The 25,742-nt window shown below is 46.7% G+C and overlaps 1 long non-coding RNA gene across 1 annotated transcript; it reads left to right on the forward strand.

Moving 5' to 3' along the window:
* Positions 1–6,291: 6,291 nt before the first annotated feature.
* On the forward strand, positions 6,292–21,342 carry LOC134731046 (uncharacterized). Its single transcript, XR_010113098.1, has 5 exons — positions 6,292–9,559; positions 11,733–11,798; positions 11,892–12,073; positions 15,178–15,302; positions 20,065–21,342. It is a non-coding gene; the product is annotated as an uncharacterized LOC134731046 (long non-coding RNA).
* The last annotated feature ends 4,400 nt before the right edge of the window (positions 21,343–25,742 follow it).

The raw sequence follows: 25,742 nt of genomic DNA on the forward strand, positions 1-25,742 counted from the left end.
GAAAGGTATTGAACTTTCTGAACTTCAGTTACTCACTGGTAAACAGAAAAATAATAATTGCACAATACAGCATGAGGAAGTTAATGCAGTTAGCACAATATCTAGTACCTCATGTGAGTTCAATAGATGTTGAGTGCATCTGATTCTATTCATTGATGATAAGAATTGATAGCACATGTCAGACCTACACCCAGACTCCATTTGACAAGATAGAATTTATCAAAAATCCAAGCTTTGCTGAGGTGTAGATAGAAAATTTGCAAACTGCGTAGGGCTTCCCTCAAAGAGCAACAAATCACAGAAGTGCCTGACAGCAGGGCCAAGTGTTTACAGTGCTGAATGCCCTTTCAGTCCTTTTCATCTTCCATAGACTGTAGGACAGTGTGTCTTCCTAGATGCGTGCTCACATCCGATCATGGAGGAAATCATTCAAAACATTAGCTAGAGAACATTAGCAAGAAGCCTACAGACCGCCCCGCCCCCCCCACCCCCGCCAACCCCCCACCGCCCCGCTGACATTTCAACCAAGCTCCTGTTCTCCCTTCCTGATTTTCTAACAATGCACAGGCCCTGCCCTCAAGCCACCCACCCACTGCCTCCCAAGCAATGGGCACTCCCAGACAAGACCCAGGCTTTCCTCCGTGCGGCGCCAGCCTGGGAAAAGCAGACAGAGCACGGGCCCTGATGGCCCCTCCGCCGGCTCCCCCAGCCCTTCCCTTCCCTGGCACCAAAACAGATGACTTCACTGAGGGATTCAGCTATCAGCCAGCCAGCCCTCCGGAACGGGAGCGGAAGGGAGCACCAAGGCTGGCCTCTGCTCTGGTTACTTTGGCACAGGACGGGGCTCTGTGGAGTGTCAGCCACAGCCTTCAAATCAGAGGAGCCACAGCCTTGCTCCAGGGTCCCTGCCACCCGGGGCCAGCACTGCCCCTGCACGTGGCCGCCTCTCCCAGCCTGACCTCCTCCCTCCTCCACACTGCGCTGGGGTGCACAGCAGCTGAGTTAGGAACAGATGACAGAGGAGCCTCCCTTTCTGAGTCCTTGCTCCCCGTCCTGAGCCCCCAGGCTGCTGACCACAGACCATTCATTTGGTCCACGTTGAAAGTCTCAGTGCAGTCCAGTCGTTTTTAATCCAGAGCAGGAATTAAAGCCTCGATCACTGTCTAGATCCCGGTGTCCACTCTCCTGCTCCTCAGCCCCCTTCCTTGACGGCACCATATGTGACTATGGAGGGGCCTGCAGGGAGTGTGGGGAGAGTTGCTCAGGCAGGCAGTGGCCCCAGGGAAACGGCTACATCCCACCTCGGCATGTCACTGCACTGGTGGCTTTACTGTTGGTCTTTTTCCACCTGGTCCAATGCTTTGCAAGTACTGGTGGCTGCCCTGGACGGAATGGAGCACCCCTAAGAGGGCACACACTGGAGTTGGGCTTGGGTTTCCCACAGCCATGTGAGCTTGCAGCAAGTAAGTTACCTAACCTTGCTGGACCTCAGTGGTCTCATCTGTAAAACGGAGACATAATTGTTACCATCTCAGCACATTGTTGTAATAATTACTACTTTATGCCCAGTGCATAGTAAGCACTCAATAAATATGAGTTTTTTTGTTTTGTTTTGTTCTAAATAGAGTCAGGGTCTCCCTCTATTGCCCAGGCTGGAGTGCAGTGACACGATCATAGCTCACTGCAGCCTTGACCTCCATGAGTTACTTTTGTTACCTGGGTCTGTCTGCTGGTGAGGGTTTCTATGATATGTGATGGCCTTGGTGGGGTAGTCTGCTTCAGCCGGACTTTCTCAGTTCGACTACACCACCCTTCGAGTGTATAAGTGGGGGCTCTGGACCCCCAGGGTAGCCCCGGACTCCTACGTGCTGGATCGTGGGTTTCAGGTGTCCTTCTCTGTTTCAGCCTGGGATGGGACACACTGCAATTCCTGGTGTCCAGACACATCAGAATCACTAGATGGAGAAGTAGGCTTTGCCCAACATCAGAAGAGAACTGGGCCTGGCATGGCGGCTCACACCTGTAATCCCAGTACTTAGGGAGGCCGAGGCGGGTGGATCACTTGAGGCCAGGAGTTTGAGACCAGCCTGGCCAAAATGGCGAAACCCCATCTCTATTAAAATTGCAAAAAATTAGCCAGGCATGCTGGCACATGCTGCTTGGGAGGGTAAGGCATGAGAATTGCTTGAACCAGGGAGGCGGAGGTTGCAGTGAGCCAAGATTGTGCCATCCTGGGTGACAAAGTGAGACTCTGTATCAAAAAACAAACAAACAAAAAACAGAAGAGAACTGTGTCATGCCTCTTCTGCACCCAGAGGGGCAGGTGCCAATGGATGGAGAATGCTCTTCCCTTCTCAAAGCTCCCTAAGAGGCGCAGGTGCCAGTGGATGGAGAATGCCCTCCCCTTCTCGAATCTCCCCAAGTCAATGTTGTCACTCAGACGCCACTCCCTGGGAGCAACTTCCTATGCATCTCAGGGCACCAGAGGCCAGTTTACTCTGTTGAGCCTTTGTGCAGACTCTGAGTGACTCTCGTTCACCTCTTTGTGGCTGGGACTCATCTCCATGGTAGAGCCTGCTCCTGTCTCTTAAAGGGTGGATGTGGGACAGGGTCAGGGAGTAACCCCAGGAGCAGGAAGGGCCGTGGACACTGTTTCTCGTTAGATTTCACGTTTTTACCCATCTTCTGCCCACCTCTGAGGGATCCTTGCATGTGCATTAGGCTCTTCTGTCTCTCTACCTGACTAGCGTGCGTTCCCTGCCCCACGACACCTCCGCAGATTGGGAGGGTGTTTATGGGTCTCCATCTTGTGCTTGTGAACACGGAGAGGAGAGAGCCAGTGACCACCCCGCCAAGCAGCTTTTTCCAAAATCAGATCAGGGTCTTCTGGTTCTGGTTTTGGAGAGGAGCCCCGATGTCCAGCCAGTTACCCCAAGAGAGGATGCTCACTCTGTCCCTAGAGTGACAGTTGAGTAAGGTCCCAGAGGGCTGACCTCCACGCCTCTCTCTGCACAGCCTGAGAGTCATGGTTAGTGATGACCTGCAGAGATTCCTGCTGAGGCCATGGAGGCCCTGCCATGCGCTGAGCACTGGGGAAGCCCCCAGGCACCTACATGCCCCTAGACAGGAAGACCCTCCAGGCCCACAGTCTTCATGAGATGCCATTTTTTAATGGTGAGAATGAGTGTTGGCGAAAGTGCCCATCAACAGACACTGCCACACTTCACGGGGAATAGCAAACCCGAAACAAACCTTTTGGGACGCAACTGGACTCTGCAGCTCACAACGCTTAAAAACCAGGTCCCAAAGGCACTTCCAGTGTTCTTGACCCTCCCCTCTCATTTCAAACCTCATGTCCAACTCAAATCTCCTCTCAACACAACTCCAAATCCCTGGCTGCTCTCCTCAGCTTCATTCCTGCCCTGACCCCATTGTTTGTGTTTGGTTTTCTGTGCACCTGACATTAACCCTGAATTGTCCTTTTTTTTTTTTTTTTTTTTTCAGATGGAGTCTCACTCTGTTGCTCAGGCTGGAGTGCAGTGGCGCGATTTCGGCTCACTGCAACCTCCGCCTCCTGGGTTCAAGGGGTTCTTGTGCCTCAGCCTCCCGCGTAGCTGGAATTACAGACACATGCCACCATGCCTGGCTAATTTTTGTAGTTTTAGTAGAGATGGGGTTTCACCATGTTGGCCAGGCTGGTCTTGAACTCCTGATCTCGTGATCTGCCCGCCTTGGCCTCCCAAAGTGCTGGGATTACAGGCATGAGCCACTGCTCCCAGCCTAACCCTCAATTCTTTTACAAAATTTTGGCTTGGATTCACCTCTCTGACTCTTCCCAGGACAGACGGACCCTGGTAGGATGCTCCCAATGGCCCCTCATGCCTGAGCACATGGCACCCGGGATGTGACTGCTACTGCCATGAGGGTATCAGCTATTCAGTAAATAAGAAAGTAGGCGAGGTGCAGCGGCTCACGCCTGTAATCCCAGCACATTGGGAGGCCGAGGTGGGGGGATCACTTGTATTCAGGAGTTTGAGACCAGCCTGGCCAACATGGAGAAACCCCATCTCTACTAAAAGTACAAAAATTAGCCAGGTGTAGTGGTGTACACCTGTACTCCCAGCTACTCGGGAGGCTGAGGCAGGATAATTGCTTGAACCTAGGAAGCAGAGGCTGCAGTGAGCTGAGATTGCACCACTGCACTCCTGCCTGGGCATCAGAGCGAGACTCTGCCTCAAAAAAAGAAAGGGATGGAAGGAAAGAAGGAAGGAAGGAAGGAAGGAAGGAAGGAGGGGCGGGTGGGTCTAGGTTGAGCACAATAGCTCACACCTGTAATCCCAGCACTTTGAGAGACTGAGGTGGGATGATTGCTTGAGCCCAGAGGTTCGAGACCAGCCTGGGTAACATAGTGAGTCCCGGTCTCTACTAAAAATTTAAAAATTAGCCCAGCCCAGTGTGGTGGTGTGCACCTATAGTCCCAGCTACTTGGGCGGCTGAAGCAGAAGGATCTCTGGAGTGTGGGAGGTTGAGGCTGCAATGAGCTGTGATTGCACCACTGTACTCCTGCCTGGGTGATAAAGCAAGACCCTGTTGGAAAGGGAAGGGGAGGGGAGGGGAGAGGAGGGGAGGGGAGGGAGGGAGGAAGGAGGGAAGGGAGGAAGGGGGGAAGGGAGGAAGGGAGGAAGGAAGGAAGGAAAGGAGAAAATAAAAAGTAAAAAGTCAGGCCAGGCGTGGTGGCTCACGCCTGTAATCCCAGCACTTTGGGAGGCTGAGGCAGGTGATCACCTGAGGTCAGGAGTTCAAGACCAGTCTGACCAACATGGCAAAACTCTGTCTACTAAAAATACAAAAAATTAGCCGGGCGTGGTGGCTTGGTGGCGGGTGCCTGTAAACTTAGCTACTTGGGAAGAGGGAGAATTGTTTGAACCTGGCAGATGGAGGTCGCAGTGAGCCAAGATCACACCATTGCACTCCAGCCTGGGCGACAGAGCAAGACTCAGTCTCAAAAAAAAAAAAAAAAAAAAAAAAATCTGAGGGTTTGGGGTTTCAATCAGACTGGAGAGAAAATGACTCAGGCTGTGTCTAAGAAAAAGGCCAGTAACTTCATCAACTAGAGCTGAAAATATTAGGCATATATGCAGGCAGCTCATAACCAACTTCCAGACAGGCTGCCCCTCAAGTCCACCCTTAATGTTTCTTTCCCCTTTTTTAACAATGTGACATCTACTATCAGTGTTAGGGGCTGCGTAGCGCATAAGTGTAATTTTCTCTGTCCACCCCTCACTAAGGGTGTCCACAGGGGTCTAAGTCCTGAGAGCATGCCCTCCAGAGCATCTGGCCTCAGACCTGAGAGCATGCCCTCCAGAGCATCTGGCCTCCCTCTCCTCCCTCTCCTCCTTCTAGGGTGCTACCATGTGGTGCAAGTTTCCAAGAACATGGCCCATGGCTAGGACCCCAGATTTGAAGTCCAGAGACCTGGGTTCTTTCTTTCCCGGCTATGCGACCTTGAGTGAGTCATTTAACCTTTGTAGGCTACAGTTTCCTCATCTGTGACAGATAGAAGAAGTCTTGCTCTTTCTCCCTTCCAGGTGGTAGGAATCAAACAAGACCACCAATGTGGGCGACTCCACACTCTTCAATGCCTGCCACAGTCTCCAGGTTTCCAAGCAGAGTCTCCCGGGCTCCAGCCTCTCCTCCCAACCCTGGATGTGGGGACAAGGAGCAACCTGATCCCCGGCCTCAGATCAAGATAGAACTTCCCGCCATCCTGAGGAAGTGAGAGCCCCACTCACCACTCCAGATGCCCTTCCCCATGACTTCACTTGACATGCAGAGGAAATGACGGCTGGGCACAGTGGCTCACGCCTGTAACACCAGCACTTTTGGAGGCCAGAGCAGGAGGATCACTTGAGGCCGGGAGTTTGAGACCAGCCTGGACAACATAGCAAGATCCCGTCTCTACAAAGATAAAAATTTGTTTTAAAAGAACTTTTAAAAAGAAGACAAAATGACTTAAAATGGATAGCAAAAGCAACCTGAATCAGTGGGACCAAGACCATAAATATCAGGGAGAGCTGCAAGGGGCTGTGTGCAACTCCTTGCACCACAAGAAGCGGGAGAGACCATCTAGACTTGCAGTGGCAGATGGGCCCTGGAGGGCCCCCGAGATCGTGAGGTCCTCGGATGCAGGAATGGCGCTTATTCTTTGTATTCTCCAGAACTAGCAGAGTCCCAGGAACCTCCTAAACTGCTGAAGAAGAGGCGCAGGAGAGAGCCTGAGAGGTGTGGGAGAGGAGGGATGCCGCGGAGGAAGTGGGAGGCCTTGTTTTTCAGGCACCATCCTGCCTGTGTGCCCTGGGAATGGAAGAAAGGGAGGAAGGAGGTTTGCAAAGCTGCTGTGGCCACCCACAAGCTGAGCCACCTCGCGTCCCTGCTTCCTAGCATGATTCCTTGGGCCCCCCCCAGTTACTCTAATGACTCTGATGTGCCCCATCATCACACTCCCGGTGATTCTGGGCACCGGTCTGGCGCCGGTGTATCCCCAGCACTGCCGCCGCCGTGAGCTGCATCCCCCTCCCAGGCCCCAAGAGCGCCTCTTGCCATCACTGTCTGCCCATTGGGTCTGCTCAGAGCTGTGCACCCACTGCTGGACCCCACCCCAGAACAGTCATCCTTGCGGAGGCTTCTCTGGAGGGGCGGGAGAGGCCACAGACAAGCTGTCGGGCTGGGTATTATTGTCCAGACCTGAGAGGCCACTTATCTGAGCCGCCCACACAGGGAAATGAGATAGTCCAGCACTACTTTTCCCACTAATATTCTTATCTTGACTGGAAAGAATACTGTGTTTGTGTGTGAAGACGCGCGCATGTGATTTTGCAAACTCCTGTGTGTGTCTATTTGAGTGTTTTCATCCCATGACTTCTGACCGCATGGCTATACATTGGGACCATTTTCTGTGAATCATGTCTGCCTGGGGCGTGCTGTATGAGAAGGAGATGGCAAGAAGGGAGACAAGAAGTGGAGGATGCTAAGGAGAAAGACAACAATCAGAGGGAAAAAACATTTTAAAAATGGAAAACAACTAGTTTTGGTAAAAGGATGAAGCAATGGGTATTTTCATACACTGATTATGAGGGTGTGTATTGATACAGCCCTTATGGAGAGTAATCTCTAAATGCTAAAATGTTGAAATGTTAAATGTGTCTTCTCTTGATTGGAAGTGTACCTTCCATATCTTCCCAAGAGAAATGCTTGCATCTAGACACACAGGAATATGTACAAGAATGCTCATGCAGAATTATCTGTAGTAGCGAAAATTATAAACAACCTAAATGTTAATTGACAAGGGAGTGGTTAAATATAGTATTTTGTTGTTGCTTTTATATCTTTCCTTTAGTTTTTTTCTTTCTTTCTTATATCTGATGTTTCCTTAGATAAATTATATTATAGCACAGTATAACAGTGCTCTGGAATACTATGTACCAGTCAGAGAGAACAAGAAAAGTCTTTATACCAGAATGAAAAGATTCCCCAAATATGTAAGTTTTTAAAAATTGTAAAATGTATATGGATTATACCATATAAGCAACAAAAAGGAAAAAGCACATATATATGTGTGTGTATGTGTGTATATATATCTCGAGGGAGAGAGAGAGAGCAGGAAGGAGTAAATGCTAAAATGACAGTGGTGGTCACCTCTAAAAGGAAGGACTAGAATTGAAGGTGGGAAAAGTATCATTTGCTTTCTGTGCATTATCTGAATTATTCTACAATGGAAGTAAGTTTCTGTCATACTTATGAAATTATAAACACTTTTTGATTTTTTAAAATCAGCAAGAGTAGAATCCAGTCACTGTAGATGCTACGATCTAAACAAAAGCCAAGAAAGAAAATAAATACCTTGTTTTCTGTGGCAACTGTGATGTAGCCTGATTCCCCTTCTCCAGGTGAGGTGGAGAGGGACACAGGAGCAGAGGCAGGTGGGAAGAAGGCAGCCCCAATGCCAGGACATCCTGGAAAAATAGCTACCACTGCAGAGAACTCGGGGTCGGGGGTGGCTGGAAGTGTTCCTCAGTGTTAAATTCAGAAAAGGGTTTAATTTGGGTCACCATTGTGTCTTTATCAATGGCGAAACTGAGGCCTGGACTGAGAAAAATGAGGTAGAGTATCACACCCAAAGTAAAAATTAATTTCTGCAAGGCTACAATTATTTCTCTTTCTCTCTGTGTAAGTGGAAGAGGAGAGGGAAATTCAATCTGTAGACACCAATGAGTTTTCATTCCTCCTCCCAAGGAGAAATTCTGGCAAAGTTCTTGAATGTGAGCCGACCCACAGATACTGACGGCCAGCACAATCCAAAATCTAACTCTATGAGGAGAGAGGGGAACCAGGAAGCCTAGAACCAGAAGCTGAAGACTAAAGCTCCCAGCGCCTACTGAACCACCCCATCCCAAATCTCCTTGTCAAGATGGCAACTTTATTCAGAAGGAGGCTGCCAAGGTTAAACAGAGCTATTGAAGAAGAAATCATCCCTCACACCTCCACCACAGGCCCAGAGAAGAACTATAAGAGGATCCTTTGGAAAATGGGATTGAATTTTGCTCTTGTGGCTACAAGGAATAGAACCAGCATCAAGGGTACATAATGTAATAGTTCTTTCAACTAGTGTCTGTGAGTAGATAAACTCCATCTTTGTATGAACATGTTTTTGGTTTTTTGGGTTTATTTTCCCCCTGTTATTCTCAAGCAGTACCCAGTTTCATTGGGTATAAAATTCCAGATCACCAGTCATTTTCCTTCAATGCTTATTCCATTGTATTCTGGTTTTTTATAACTGTTTAAAAGTCTATTGACCACCAAAATGCTGTGCCTTGCCCTGCTAATCCATTCTTTCTCTCTAGTTGCTTTAGAAATTTTCCCCCTATCTTTGGTATTCTACAATGCACATGGAAATCAATTTTTTAAAACCTTTTTAGGACTTGTGTTTCCTGAATCTAAGGATATCTGTCCTTCATCAATTGTGAAAAGCTCTCAAGTATTATCGCTTCAAATATTGCCTTTCCCTAATTCTTTGCATTTCTCCCTTTTGCCTTAGTTTAAGTTCCTATGAAAGCAGAACCTGAAAGGAAGACTTGAGTTAATTTAAGAGGTGATCACGGTGAACAGAAGTGATGGAATCAGAAGAATAAAACAGAAAATCCAATAAAGTTGGATTATGAGCTGGCTACCACTGAGATTCACTGGGGTTCAGTCCTGCTGAGGATTCTTTGAGTAAATTAATAGAGAATGCCTTATATTGTCTCACCAAAGGACAATTGAGTTGATACACTTATCTACTTCTTCTCATCCCTCATTAGTTGAGGGCTGCTGCCAGCTGTGTCAACACCTTCAAAAGTCTGAACTATTTGTGCATAAGCTAAATGGGCTTTTGCAGTGTTGGGAAAAGCCCAGGGTAAGAAGAACAGAAAGACACTGTGGTCTGCAGTTGAGAAGGGATGCCGGCATTGCCCATGAAATGTGCATGAAATGTTGGCATTGAACTATGGCTGCACAAAATCAGGTGGGTCAAGCAAATTAACACAATGCATTACCAGCATCATCTTCAAATTTATAGTGAAACTTCTCATTTGATCTTTCATATCTCTTGGCTTCATTTCTATATTTTTCATTGCTTTTTAGCTCTGAGCCTCATATGTGGCAGTTTCCTCAGATTTCTATTCTCATTTGTTGATTTTCTATTTAGCTGTGTGTAAATAGCTCATCTTTCTCATAATAGCATTTTCTTATAGTTTCATCTTTCACGTTTATTTGCTTGCTTTCACATTGTACCATTATCTCAGTATCTTTGGCAGTAATCCTGCTATTCATTGTGCCTACTGGCTATCATGGCAGGATATTTTTCTATGTGTTTTGTGATGTATTTTCAGTGTGGATTTATTGAACTTTAATTTACTGAACTTTAATTTATTGAACTTTAATTTGTTAATTTATTGAACTCTAATTTACTGAACTTATTTTCAGTGAGGATTTACCACTGCACTCCTTGCCATTCTATTGTAGAAATTTATTGAACTATTAATTTATTGAACTTTAATTTACTGAACTTATTTTCAGTGAGGATTTACAGATTCACTTATTCACTTATTTCAGTGAGGATTTACCACCCCACTCCCTGCCATTCTATTGTAGAAATTCTACACACTGGGAAGAGAATAATGTACTTTACTATTTGATTCTTCCAGATGCTCCATGAAGGGTATCATAAACTTGGGATCATTTTTGTCTATTGTGATAAAATACACATAGCATAAATTGACCATTTTAAACACTTTTAAGTGTACAGTTCAGTGGCATCAAGTATATTTGCATTATTGGACAACCGTCACCACCATCCATTTCCACAACTTTTCCATCATCCCAAACTGAAACTCTGTGCCCATGAAACACTAACTCCCCATTCCACTCTTTCCCAGCCCTGATAACCACAATTCTGCCTTCTGTCTCTATTAATTTAACTATTTTAGGTACCTCATGTAAGTAGAATTATACAGTATTTGTCCTTCTGCATCTGGCTTCTTTCACTTGGCATAATGTCTTCAAGGTTCATCCATGTTATGGTATGTATCAGAATTTCCTTTCTTTTTTAAGGCAGAATAATATTCCATTGTACGTATATTCCACGTTTAGTCTGTCCATTCATCCATGGATGGATATTTGAGTTGTTTGGACCAATGTTTAAGTGAATTTCTCAGCTTAGGTTTCAGTTTATTACATGAGAGATATTTTTTCCCCACCGAGAGCCTAAGCAACTGAAGTATCCCTCACCAGCAGGTAGGATTTGTCTGGTCCCCCATTCACTGAGCAGGCAGCTTTTCAAGGGTCCTGACTTTTGCACAAATCTCAGATCCAGCTCCCCTTTCTAAGGCCTCATCACCTGTCCCCATGAGCGTGCATCAGAATGTGCCCCACCCAGGCTCCAGCTCCCCCACATCAGCTCTCAAACTTGCCACTCCACCTTTCTTTTTGTTTTTTTGTGTTTTTGCTTGTTTGTTTGTTTTTTGAGACGGAGTCTCACTCTGTCACCCAGGCTGGAGTGCAGTGGCATGATCTCCGCTCACTGCAAGCTCCACCTCCTGGGTTCACGCCATTTTCCTGCCTCAGCCTCTCCCAGTAGCTAGGATTACAGGTGCATGCCACCACGCCCGGCTAATTTTTTGTATTTTTAGTAGAGACAGGGTTTCACCGTTGTCTCGATCTCCTGACCTCGTGATCTGCCTGCCTCAGCCTCCCAAAGTGCTGTGATTACAAGCGTGAGCCACCACGCCCCACCGCCACTGTACCTTTCCATGTCCTCTTCATCTCTGGCATCGGGGACTCCCCTTTCTTGATTTGAAGAAATGGTTTTCAATCTTGGCTTATATTTACATTCAACTGGGGACATTTTTTAAAATCCCAAGACACAACCCAGACCAATTACATTCAAACCTCTGGCATAAAAAGTGAGATTTTAAAAATATATTATACAAATAATCGTACAATAGGTACCTAGATATGTAAAAGCTCATAAAGGTATAACTTGAGTTATCAAAATATCGTGAGCCCTGCTCTAGTACTGCTGCCTGTGTTAGGTGCTTCTGGACTCTGGTTCTAACAGTGGGAGGTTGTGTTTGTGATCATTTCTAGGCACAACTTTAATCTGGAAATAAAATAGTCATTTTGGCTTTCTCTTTCAGCCTCCTACGTGAGAGCTTCCCAATTCTAAGAACATTCTGATGTTCTATGCCACATCTTGCAATTGGGTATGAACATTTTTTCAATAATAGCAAATAAATGAGTCTTCTCAGTGTATCTTCATCTTGTCACCACTGCTGAAGAGTGTGATTCTCCTCTAGCCTAGACATGAGCTTCGACTGCTGTTCAGTTACTCCAGTAAACTCCAGGATACTTATTAATGATGGTAACAGCAGCCAACAAGTATTAAGAACTTTTGCTATTAAACTGCCCTGCTACCACTGGGACCAAGAATCTGGACAACAAATTTTCCATTTTTATTTTTTATTTTCCTTCCATAAATGTAAGTATACAATATATAATGAATATAAAATGTATACAATATAATAAATATATAGTATAATATATACTGTATATTATTACTATTAATATAAACTATATGTTTATTATGAACGATTTTAAACTTAGAGATAAGCACAGAAAAACAGACCTCAGTAGGACCACCTGAAAGATTTAATAGATGTCAATACTTTGGCACACTGGTATCGGATCTTTTGAAAGAGAAACCAAATTGTGTCCAGGCATGGTGTCTCACGCCTGTAATCCAACCATTTCGGGAAGCCAAGGTGGGAGGATTGCTTGAGACCAGGACTACCCTGGGCCACACAGTGAGACTCCCATCTCTACAAATAAATAAGTGAAAAAAGAAATGGATAAAGATAAAACTAAAACCCTTACCACTCCTTCACCCCTACCCAACCCAAAGGTAACTACTATCTTGAAGTTATGTTTACCATTTCCAAGCATATTTTTCCTCTTTCTACGTGTGCATATATTCATAAATAGCCTATGATGCACGTAAATTTTCTACATAAATTCGATTGTGTTGGAATGACGGGGAGTGACTGAATGGCTGCCTGCTCACGTGCAGCCCCTGCTTGCTCCAGTAGATGTCACTCGGGTCCCAGTTGGCGAGGGCACAGCTGTTCTGTTCTCAGCAGCGAGTTTGGGATTCCCTCTGTGGTAGTGCTGACTCGCTTTGCAGTCTGAGACTGTTCACCTGCACAATGCAGTAGCTTTATTTTTCAAAACGTAAAGTAACATCGGAAACAATGACACCTCGAATGATTTCAGTTGTGACTGGGTGTGGTGGCTCACGCCTGTAATCCCAGCACTTTGGGAGGATGAGGCAGGTGGATCACTTGAGGCCAAGAGTTCAAGATCAGCCTGGGCAACATAGCAAGACCCGCATCTCCAGCAAAAACACAAAAATTAACCAGTCTCATAACCTGGTCTCAAAATACATAAATAAAAATTTAAAAATAAAATAAAAAAATTAACAAAAAGAATGATTTCTTTACCTAGAGAGGAAGCTCAAGAGAATGCAAGCACAGGGCAGAGGACAAAGAGCTGCGTTCATGTCCCTCTTGCTCAGCCGAGCAGCAGACAGGGCTTGGGCTGGCCAGGCCCCTCCCTGCCTCAGTGCCCTCCTCTGAGAATGGGAGATTTGGACTGATTCAGGGGTGGCAAATAATCCCATGTCACATGCCGCCTCTTGTCCATTGACAATGGCTCCCTGGAGGCTGCTCTGGGCAGAGAAAGAAAAGGTTCAGTCCTGGACCAGCAATAGAGGGGCATGAGAGGGACAGGGCAGCATGCATGCTGCTGACCCAGGAGGCCACCTGAGGCCCTCCCAGCATAAAACCCACCTCCTGCCCTCCCCTGTGTGCTGGGGAGCAGCCCAGAGATGCAGACACACGGCCAGGACCATGCTCCCATCTGGGTTGCACACAGGTGTCATTATTTTGGAAGTGGTGTGGCTTACTTTCAGGCCCAGGAAGGCTTAGGAAGCTTGACCTCACAGGTGACAGACTCAGGACCAGGGAGCGCAGAGGCTGAGAAATATCCCCAGGTGCTGTGTGTGCTGTGATCAAGCTCTGGTCTTTCCCACCTGAAACTGCCAGCAGATTAACCCTGGCCCCCAGGTCCACGGCACAGCCTGAACACACACCCACAACTTCCCCACTCACTCAAATTTGCCAACAGATCCAGCAAATTTGGTGAAACAAAAACAAGTCCAGAGAAGTAAGTGCTGTCAGTTTGATATGGTTCCAGGATGCAGTCATGGCCGGTGTCTTCCTTGGGACATCTGTTGGTCCTAGTGACTGGCCTGGAGGCAGGGGCATGGACAAACTGGTCCCTAGGGCACACTCCAGAGGGCTGAGAGCCCCACTGGCTGAGCCAAAGGCACCAGCAGCCTCCCTGCCTGCTCCTCCTCCTGGCCCCTCCCTGACCTGCCCTCTTGCTGGCCTCAGGGCCCCGGGGGAGGCCTAAAGAGGCCGTGGGAGTTTGGCTACCATTATCCGGCCCTTATCACCACTAACGTTCAAGCTGACACTGAGCCCACTTAGTTCAATGACAAGGAGCCGACCTGGGGGTCACGCCTGTCTCCAGAGAGCCGGTGCTATCTCGGTGACCTGTGGAAACCTTGGCATGAGCTCATGTTTTCTGACGACAGAGGACCCCAGCCGTATCACAGGCCCGCGCCCCCACCCTCCGCATCTGGCATGAGCCGGGTGAAGGCTTTACCATTACTTACTGAAATAGCAACACTGATAACCACAGCAGACACAAGCGCATTGATGAATTTCCATTCAGAAAAGCACCTACTCCAGCCCTGCCCACTGCCTGCATGTGTCCAACGCGGTGGACAGCCAGGCACAGGCAGAGCCATTCTTGGACACAGCCCCAAAACATCACCACCCTCAACTCAGCCCCCGTTGTTTGGGAACAGGCCTCAAAATCTGGCCATGAACTGCCCTAAGACTGGCCATAAACAAAATCTCTGCAGCACTGTGACATGTTCGTGATGGCCATCGCACCCACACTGGAAGGTTGTGGGTTTACCAGAATGAGGGCAAGGAACACCTGGCCCACCCAGGGTGGAAAACAGCTTAAAGGCGTTCTTAAACCACAAACAATAGCATAAGGGATCTGTGCCTTAAGGACATGTTCGTGCTGCAGATAACGAGCCAGACCCATCGCTTTACTTTTGCCCATCCCTTTATTTTCCATAAGGAATACTTTTAGTTAATGTATAATCTATAGAAACAATGCTTATCACTGGCTTGCTGTCAATAAATACATGGGTAAATCTCTGTTCCAGGCCCTCAGCTCTGAAGGCTGTGAGACCCCTGATTTCCCACTCCACACTATATTTCTGTGTGTGTGTCTTTAATTCCTCTAGTGCCACTGGGTTAGGGTCTCCACGACTGAGCTGTTTTCAGCACCCCGTGAAGATATGATGTGTCCATAGGCCGTTAGAGGAATATGTATCCCGAGAATTCATGCTACAGCATACTTTCTCCTAACTTGGGAAAATGCCTTCAGGATAGAAACCTTGTTTGATATATTTGTATGTTCCGAAATTGTCCCCCGCCTCACCAGCACAGGCTGTTCAACATAAACGGGCTGGGTTGAATTGAATCGGGCAGAGTTGACAGAACACAGGACCAGGAAGCAGGTCACCCAAGCTGCTGGCCCTGCCATGGTTCCTGGTGGACGTGAGGGAGGTGAGTTTCCTCTCTATGCTCCAGGTGGAGTTACCTTATATGGTCTTAAGATCTGTCTATTAAGAAGAGCACTTAGTGCATTTACATTTAATGTCATTACTGACATATTTGAGTTAAATCTACCACTTCTTTGTAATTTTCTTTTTTTAATTTAATTACTTATTTATTTATTTATTTTTGAGATGGAGTCTCACTCTGTCACCAGGCTGGAGTGCAGTGGTGCGATCTCTCCTCTGCCTCCCAGGTTCAAGCGATTCTCCTGTCTAAGCCTCCCAAGTAGCTTGGACTAGAGGTGTGTGCCACCATGCCCATCTTATATTTGTGTTTTTAGTAGAGACAGAGTTTCACCATGTTGGCCAGGATGGTCTCAATCTCTTGACTTCGTGATCCACTGGCCTCAGCCTCCCAAAGTGCTGGGATTACAGGCATGAGCCACTGCGCCCACCTCTTTTGTGATTTTCTGTTTGTCCTGACTGTTCTATGTTTGTTTTTCTCTGTCTTCTTACCATCACTTTTTTAATTTTTTATTTATTTATTTTTTTGAGACAGGATCTCGCTCTGTTGCCTAAGGCTGTAGTACAGTGGCGTGATCACAGCTCACTATGGCCTCAACCTCCTGTGTTTAAGCAATTCTCCTGCCTCAGCCTCCTGCATAGCTAGAATTACAGGTGGAAGCCACTACACCCAGCCAATTTTAAAATTTTTTGTTGAGACGGTTTCACCATGTTGACCAGGCTGATCTCAAACTCCTGGGCTCAAGCAATCCACCTGCCTCAGCCTCCCAAATTGCTGGGATTACAGGCATGAGCCACCACACCTGGCTCTTCATCACTTTATTTAATTTTATCATTCCATTCTTCCCCTCTACTAATTTGAAAAGTATATGCGCTATTTTATCATGATTACCCTAGCAATTAAACATACAGAGTTAACTTCTCATCAAAGTGTAAAATTGAGTGCTATTGACTGCGAGTGGTGGCGCTTGCGTGTAATCCCAACATATTGGGAGGCCAAGGTGGGAGGATCATTCTATCTCAGGAGATCAAGACCAGCCTGGGCAACATAGCAAGACCTCATCTCTGCTCAAAATAAAAAGTTAAATAAATAAATAAATAAAAATTAAAAATGAGTAGGGTGTGGTGGTAGTGCACATGTGTGATGCCAGCTAGTATGGAGGCTGAGGCAGAAAAATCACTTGAACCTGAAAGGTTGAGGCCGTAGTGAGCTGTGATCATACCACTGCACTATAGCCTTAGGCAACAGAGCGAGATCCTGTCTCAAAAAAAAAATAAATAAATAAAAAATAAAAAAAGTGATGGTAAGAAGGAGAGAAAAACAAACATAGAACAGTCAGGACAAATAGAAAATTACAAAAGAGGCGGGCACAATGGCTCACACCCGTAATCCCAGCACTTTGGGAGGCTGAGCCAAGTGGATCACAAAGTCAAGAGATGGAGGCCATCCTGGCCAACATGGTGAAACTCCGTCTCTACTAAAAATACAAATATAAGATGGGCATGGTGGTACACACCTGTAGTCCCAGGAACTTGGGAGGCTGAGGAAGGAGAATCGCTGGAACCCAGGAGGTGGAGGCTACAGTGAACCAAGATTGTGCCATTTGACTCCACCCTGGGTGACAGAGCAGGACTGTGTCTCAAAAAAAGAAAAAGAAAGAAAGAAAGAAAGAAAGAATTTGATTACCTTCCGAATTCTATTATTACCTTTTTTGTCTGGCTACTTTAAGATTTTTTTCTTTGACTTTGGTTTTCTTCAGTTTTATTAAGATGTGTGGAAGTATGTTTTATTTATTTAGGTAGCGATTTATTCTATTAGATTTGATTTGTGGATTTGGGCATTTTATCAATTCTAGAAAATAATTAACTGTTATCACTTCAAGTATTGCCTCTATTCTATTCTCTTTTCTGGGATTCAACTAAACTTATTCTGTCTTCTATATATCTTATCATTTCTTCTCTGTTTTCCATTATCTCATTTCTTCATGTCGCATTCTGCTTAATTTCTTCTGGATAATTTCCTACTCACTAATTCTCTCTTTAATTGCTTCCAATCTGTTGTTACGCCCATTCATTACTGAACTTTTAATTTTCTGTTATTGTATTTTTCATTTGTACAAGTTCTTTTTGCTTCCTTTTAAAATCTGCTGTGTTTCAAAGTCATTGAAAGAGAAGGAAAAAAAATCTGCTATATTGCTCTTGAAAGTTTCCTGCAGATATTTCCTAGTTTCTTCTATATTTCCTTAAGCATGCTAATTATATTTTTGGTGGGTTTTATTTTTGTGTGTGTCAGTGGGAGAGTCCCTCTCTGACTATTCCAGCAGTCAAAGCATTTGTAGATCTGATTCTCTTGCCTGTTCTTTCTCCTGGTTCTCCTCACAGTACCTGATTTTCTTCTGGTGTCAGGTTACCTTTCATTGTGTGCTGCTCATTGCACTAAAAATATATTTATAGTAATCATTTCAGGTCCAGGATGACACTACCTTGCTCCAAAAACGATTTTGCTTGCCTCTGCAGGGTGCCTAGAGGCTCCCATTAATATTGGTAATATCACCCTCTCACCTTCCAGATATTAGGAACAATATCACAGAAGGGGTGTACACTGCCTGCGATACTGGGAGTAATAGCATTCTCTTCTTCCGTGAATATGAGGAGCAATATCACTGGGTGGATGTACACCCACTGCTATACTGGGAGTAACGTCATACTCCACCCCCTGGAGATTATATTCGGATAAATATCACCAGGTGGGTGTACACCTACTGTGATATTGAACGGAATATCATGCTCTCTCCCTCCCTGGACATTAGGAACAATATCACAGGTGGGTGTACACCCACTGAGGTATTAGGCGTAATATTAGTATTCATTATTACTCATTTATTATTCATATGAATATGAATTACCAATATTAATATTTAGAAATAATTGCTAATAAAAAGTTTTCAGGTTACTAATATTAATATTATTAGGAGCTAATATTACTGTTTTCTAATGAATAAGATCAGTATCAGTTATTAATATGAGGCGTTATTAATCATTAATATCAATCATTTATTGTTATTGTTAGTATAACTATTTAATATTCATTATCATTATTATCGGCATTGATTTTAAAAATTATATTATCAGTTATTAATACTGATAATTATAATTAATACAAAAATACTAATAATTATTAGTAGTAATTAATAATTGATACTATTAATTGATATTATTAATTCATAATTGATATTATTAATTCCGATAAGTAATATTGCGCCATTCCACACAGTATCGCAGAAAACGTACACGCCCCCTGTGATGTTCCTAACAGCCAGGGGTAGACGATGCCATTACGCCAAATAACGCACCGGGTGGGCATCCCTTCTGTGATCTTGTAGCTAATATCCGGGCGCGGAGAGGACGGTATTAATCCCAATAATCCAGAACGTGTAGACCTCCCCTGTGTTATTGTCCCTGATATCCAAAGGTGGAGAGGAAGATATACCTCCCAATTTCGCAGGGGTTGTACACCACCCCTGTGACATTGCTCCTAATGTCCAGGGGTAGAGAAAATGGCATGACTCACAATATGGCAGGGGGTGAACACCCCCTTCATGATATTGTTCCTAATATTCAGGGGGGAAGAGTATGATATTCCTCCCAATATCACAGGGGGTGTACTCCCCATATCCCAGAGGGTGGATAGTATCCCGATCTGTGATGGACTCCTCCACGATGCGGGGAGTAATGTCATCCCCCTCTCCTTCCCTTGCTATTACGATACACATCGCAGCGGGGCGGGCAACCCCCACGATGCGGGGAGAAATATCACCCCCCCCCCACCACTGATATTACGAGCCACATCGCAGGGGGTGGACACTCCCAGTGATGCGGGGAGTCATATCTATCCCCTTTCCCCATGGATATTAGGAGCCACATCGCAGGGGCGTGGACACTCTCCGCTGATGCGCAGAGTAATTTCAATCCCCGTCCCTCCCTGCATGTTAGCAGCCACTGTGGACAGTGTATTTACCATATTTCCAGTAAGATCATCTTTTCCATTGAACCTTATGAACAAGATCACAGAGGGGTGTACACCTCCTGCGATATTGGGGGTAATATCATTCTCTCCTCCACTGCATACTGGGAACAATATCACCGGTGCTTGTATTCCCCCTTCCATCTTGGGAGTCATATCATACTTGCCTTCCATATATTAAGAACAATAGCAAAGGGGGGGTGGACACTTTGACGATATTGGGAGTAACACCATTCTCTCTACCCCTGGATATTAGTAGCAATATCACAGGGGGATGTGCATTTCTTGTGATATTGAGAGCAGTATTATTGTCTTCCCCCACTGGATATTAAAAACAATACCACAAGGGGCGTCAAACCACCTGACAAATTTGAGCGAGTGTTATCCTCTCCGCCCCCCCTCCGCCCCCGGATATGAGAGACAATAATACAGGGGTAATGTACACCCACAGCTTTATTAGGAGAAGTGTCATCCTCTCCTCCCTTGGATATTAGGAACAATATCACAACGGGGGTGTACTGCCTCTGCGATATTGGGAGTAAAATTATCCTCTCTTCCCCTGGATGTGAGGAAGTGTATCAGAGGGGGAGGGTGTACATTCCCTGTGATATTCAATGTAATCTTATGCTCTCCCTCCCAGGGTATTAAGAACAATATAACAGGAGGGGTGTACACCCTCTGCGATATTGAGAGTCATATCATCCTCTTTTGCTCCGGATTTTAGGAACAATATCACAGGGCTGTGTACACCCCCTGCGATATTGGGAGTAATATCATCCTGTCGACCTGAGGAGAGAAGCCATTTCTCTGCTGTCTCCTGTCTCTGAAGAGAAGGAGGAAGTAAAAGTTGAAAAACAACAGGAATGAAGTCGGTGGCAAGACCAGCCGGTGGCACTGATGAGCCGGCCTGAGGTGAAAAGATTAACCACCCCCACTCTAAGCACATGTGCTCTCAATCCATCACGATTCTTTCACGTGGAACCCCTTAGAGTTGTAAGCCCTTAAACGGGCCAGGAACCCTGTCTTCCTTTGTGGGTTGGGCTCTTAAGACAAGAGTCTGCCGACACTCCCGGCTGAATAAAAAAATCTCTTCCTTCTTCAATCCACTGTCTGAGGGGCTTAAAATCTCTTCCTTCTTCAATCCACTGTCTGAGGGGCTTATTCTGCAGCTCCTCCTGCTCCATTTCTTGGTTCACGTGACTGGGAATCCAACCCAGGCAGCGGCACTGAGAGCGGCAAAGCCTAACCACTAGACTACCAGGGGGACCTAGAACCTTGTGGGAAATAGATTGCTCACAATTAGAAGTGGGTTGGCCATACGAAGGAAGCCTGGACATGTCCCTTGTTTCTAAGGTGTGGCACGAGGTAACTGGTAAAGGATACCTAGACCAGTTTCCAGACATAGACACTTGGTGACAGCTGGTGCTAGACCCCCCACACTGGCTAAGAGGGCAGGCAGCAGCAATACTAGTACCAAAGGGACAGATGGCTAAGGAAGGATCCCGCTCCACCCACCCAGAGAAATCAGCTCCTGAAGTTCTGCTCCACCCAGCATCAGAAGATCCATTGCAGGAGATGGCACCAGAGATCCCATTGGTGTCCTCCCCTTACCAGGAAAAGAGGCTCCCCACTCTTGAGCCATCAGTGCTTGCGCCTCTGTAAGACAAGCGTATCCCCAGGCCACCCAGAGTAGACAAGAGAGGAGGCGAGGACTCGGGAGAAACCCCTCCCTTGGCAGCTCATTTAAGACCCAAAATGGGGATCCAAATGCCCCTGAGAGAGCAGTGGTATACAGGGATAGATGAGGATGGTCATCTGGTGGGGAGGCGTGTTTTTGGGAACCAGCCCTTCACCTCTGCCCACCTTCTCAACTGGAAAAATAATACCCCGCCCTATACTGAAAAGCCACGAGCTCTAATTGATTTACTCCAAACTAATATCCGGACCCACAACCCCACCTGGGCTGATTGCCACCAGTTCCTCATGTTCCTCTTTAACAGAGATGAAAGGTGGAGAGTGCTCCAAGCAGCAACTAAGTGGCTAGCGGAACACGCACCAGCTGATTTTCAAAACCCCCAAGAGTATGGAAGGACCCAGTTACCAGGAACCGACCCCCAGGGGGACCCACATGAAAGAGAGGATATGCAAAGGCTAAACCAAGACAGAGAAGCTCTCTTGGAAGGATTACAGAGGGGAGCTCAGAAGGCCACAAACGTTAACAAGCTCTCTGAGGTCATTCAGGGAAAAGAAGAAAGTCCAGCACAATTCTAGGAGAGACTGTGTGAGGCCTATGGTATGTATACTCCTTTTGATCCCAATAGCCCTGAAAATCAGCACATGATTAACATGGCTTTAGTCAGTCAAAGCGCAGAAGACATTAGAAGAAAACTGCAGAAACAGGCTGGGCTTGCAGGGATGAATACATCGCAATGATTAGAAATAGCTAACCAGGTGTTTGTAAACAGGGAAGCAGTAAGCCGTAAGGAAAATGGCAAAGAGAATGAACGTCAGGCCCGGATAAATGCCAACCTGTTTGTTAGCTGCAGTAATCAGAGGGGTCACCACAAAGGGCAAGGGAAGGGGGGCCCCGGGAAAGAAACTCAGCTTGGCTGTCAGAGTTTGCAATGTAACCAGTGTGCTGATTGTAAAGAAATAGGACAGTGGAAGAACAAATGCCCTCAGCTAAAAAGAAAACCAGGTGACTGAGAGCAGGAGGCCCTGGACAAGGAGGAAGGGGCCCTGGTCAACCTGGCAGAAGTGTTTCTGGACTGAGAGAGACCGGGCTCAAGGGTCCCCAAAAAGCCTCTGGCCAGAATGACAGTCGGGGGTAGAGACATTGATTTTCTTGTAGATACCGGTGCTGAACATTCGGTACTAACTACCCCGGTCGCCCCCTTATCCCAAAAGGCTATTGACATCATCAGAGCCACGGGGGTTTCAGCAAAGCAAGCTTTCTGCTTGCCTCGGACTTGTGCTGTAGGAGGACATAAAGTGATTCAGCAGTTTTTGTACATGCCTGACTGTCCCTTGCGCTGGTTGGGAAGAGACTTGCTTAGCAAGCTGAGAGCCACTATCTCTTTTACAAAGCACGGCTCTTTGCTGCTAAAGTTACCTGGAATGGGAGCCATTATGACCCTTATGGTCCCCCGAGAGGAGGAATGGAGAATTTTCTTAACTGAGCCCTGCCAAGTGTGAAGACCAGCTCTGGCTAAGTGGTGGCCAAGAGTACGGGTGGGACACAACCCTCCAGGGTTGGCAGTCAACCCAGCCCACATATTCATAGAAGTGAATCCTGGGGCCCAGCCGGTTATGCAAAAACAGGACCGGGTCCCCAGAGAAGCCCTTCAAGGTGTCCAGGTCCATCTCAAGCACCTAAGAACTTTTGGAATTAGAGTTCCTTGTCAGTCTCCATGGAACACTCCCATCCTGCCTGTTCCCAAGCCAGGGACCAAGGACTACAGGCTGGTACAGGATTTGTGCTTGCTTCATCAAGCAACACTGACTTTACATCCAACAGTACCTAACCCGTCCACATTGTTGGGGTTACTTCCAGCTAAGGACAGCTGGTTCACCTGTTTGGACTGGAAAGACGCTTTCTTTCATATTGGATTAGCCCCTGAGAGCCAGAAGCTGTCTGCCTTTCAGTGGGAAGATCCAGAGTCAGGTGTGACTACTCAGTACACTTGGACCCGGCTTCCCCAAGGGTTCAAGAACTCCCCCACCATCTTTGGGGAGACGTTGGCTCGAGACCTCCAGAATTTTCCCACCAGAGACCTGGGCTGCGTGTTGCTCCAGTAGGTTCATGAACTTTTGCTGGGACACCCCACGGCAGTCGGGTGTGCCAAGGGAATGGATGCCCTACACTGGCACCTGGAGGACTGTTGGTATAAGGTGTCCAAGAAGAAAGCTCAGATCTGCTGACAGCAGGTACATTCTGGGGATTTACTATCTGACAGGGGGAACACAGCCTGGGATTAGCAAGAAAGCAGGTCATTTGCAATCTAGCAGAGCCTAAGAGCAGAAGGCAGGTGAGAGAATTCTTAGGAGCTGTGGGGTTTTGTAGACTGTGGATCCCATACTTTGCAGTATTAGCCAAGCCTTTGTGTGAGGTCACAAAGGGGGGGGGGACCGGGAAGCTTTTGAATGGGGATCCCTACAATGGCAAGACTTTCATGACCTGAAGGAAAAACTTATGTCAGCCCCAGCCCTGGGGCTACCCGATCTGACAAAGCGTTTTTCATTATATGTGTCAGACAGACAAAAGATGGCAACTGGACTTTGAACCCAAACTGTGGGGCCCTGGCCGAGGCTGGTGGCCTACCTCTCTAAACAACCAGACAGGGTTTCTAAAGGATGGCCCCAGTGTTTAAGGGCCTTGGCAGCAACTGCCCTGCTAGTACAAGAAGCAAATAAGCTGACTCTTGGGCAAAGCCTGAACATAAAGGCACCCCATGCTGTGGTAACTTTAATGAGTACTAAAGGACATCATTGGTTAACGAATGCCAGACTCACCAAGTACCAAACTTTACTCTGCAAAAATCCCCATATAACCATTGAAGTTTGTAACAGCCTACACCCCGCCACCTTGCTGCCGGTATCAGAGAGCCCTGTCAAGCCTGATTGTGTAGAAGTGTTGGACTCAATTGACTCTAGCAGACCTGACCTCCAGGACCAGGCTTGGGCATCAGGAGACTGGGAACTATACGTGGATGGGAGCAGCTTCTTCAACCCCCAAGGAAAGAGTGGTGCAGGGTATGCAGTGATAACTCTGGACACTGTTTTTGAAGCCAGAACGTTGCCCCAGGCCACTTCAGCCCAGAAAGCTGAGCTCATTGCTTTCATTTGGGCCTTAGAACTCAGTGAGGGTCAGACTTTCAACATTTCCACTGATTCTCGTATGTCTTTTTGACCCTTCAAGTTCATGGAGCATGATAGAAAGAAAAAGGCCTATTGAACTCCGGGGGAAAAAGACAGAAAATATCCACAAGAAATCTTGCAATGATTAGAAGCAGTATGGAAACCCCACAAGGTGGCAGTTATGCATTGCAGAGGACACCAGCGAGCTTCCACCTTGCTGGATTTGGGGAATTCGCATGCTGACTCAGAGGCTTGAAAAGCAGCATCTGCCCCCTTCCAGGCATCAGTGCTCCCTCAAGCACCTGATCTTGGACCTGCTTCTTCTAAAGAAGAAAAGGACTTTCTCCAGGTAGAGGGAAGGACAAGTGATGGAGGAAGGATGAATTCGGTTACCAGATGGGAGAGTAGCTGTGCCACAGCTGCTAGGAGCTGCAGTTATACTGGCTGTGCAAGAAACCACCCATCGAGGTCAGGAGTCACTGGAAAAGTTGTTAGGCCGGTATTTGTACATCTCGCCTTTGTCAGCCCTTGCCAAAACGGTGAGGCAGCGGTGTGTTACCTGCCGACAGCATGATGTGAGGCAAGGTCCAACCGTTCCGCCAGGCATACGAGCTTATGGAGCAGCCCCCTTTGAAGATCTCCAGGTAGGCTTCACAGAGATGCCAAAGTGTGGAGGTAATAAGTATGTACTAGTTCCTGGGCGTACCTACTCTGGGTGGGTGGAGGCCTATCCAACACGAACTGAGAAAGCTCGTGAGGTAACCCCTGTGCTTCTTCGAGATGTGATTCCTAGATTTCGACTGCCGTTACGGATCGGCTCAGATAACGGGCCTGCGTTTTTGGCTGCCTTGGTACAGAAGACGGCGAAGGTATTGGGGATCACATGGAATTTGCATGATGCCTCCCGGCCTCAGAGTTCCGGAAAGGTGGAGCGGATGAATCGGACTATCAAAAATAGTACTATTGTCTTCCCCTATGGATATTTGAAACAACACCACAAGGGGCGTCAAACCACCTGCTAAATTTGAGGGAATATTATCCTCTCCCCTGCTCCCCCGGCCCCGGATATTAGAGACAATAACACAGGGGTAATGTACACCCACTGCTTTATTGGCAGTAATATCATCCTCTCCCTTCTTGGATATTAGGAACAATATTACACTGTGCGTGTACGCCTGTCGCGAAATTCAGTGGAATGTCATCCTGCGCCTCCCTGGATATGACGAACAATATCATGGGGGATGTACAACTTCTGAGATATTGGGAGTGATATCATCCTCTCCCCTCTGGAAGTTAGGGACAATATCACAGGGGTAGTGTACACCCTCTGGGATGTTGGGACTAATATCATCCTCCCGCCCACTGGATATTAAAAACCATATCACAAGGGGCGTGTACACACACTTCGATATTGGTATGAATACCATCCTCTCCCTCTTTGGATATTCGGTGCCATATTTCAGGTGGGGTATACACCACCTGATTTTGGTGTATACACCAATACACCACCAATATTGGAAGTAATATGATTTTCTCCCCGTTGGA

Source organism: Pan paniscus, chromosome 7, assembly GCF_029289425.2.
Source record: "Pan paniscus chromosome 7, NHGRI_mPanPan1-v2.0_pri, whole genome shotgun sequence".
In the NCBI taxonomy this organism is placed as follows: domain Eukaryota; kingdom Metazoa; phylum Chordata; class Mammalia; order Primates; family Hominidae; genus Pan; species Pan paniscus.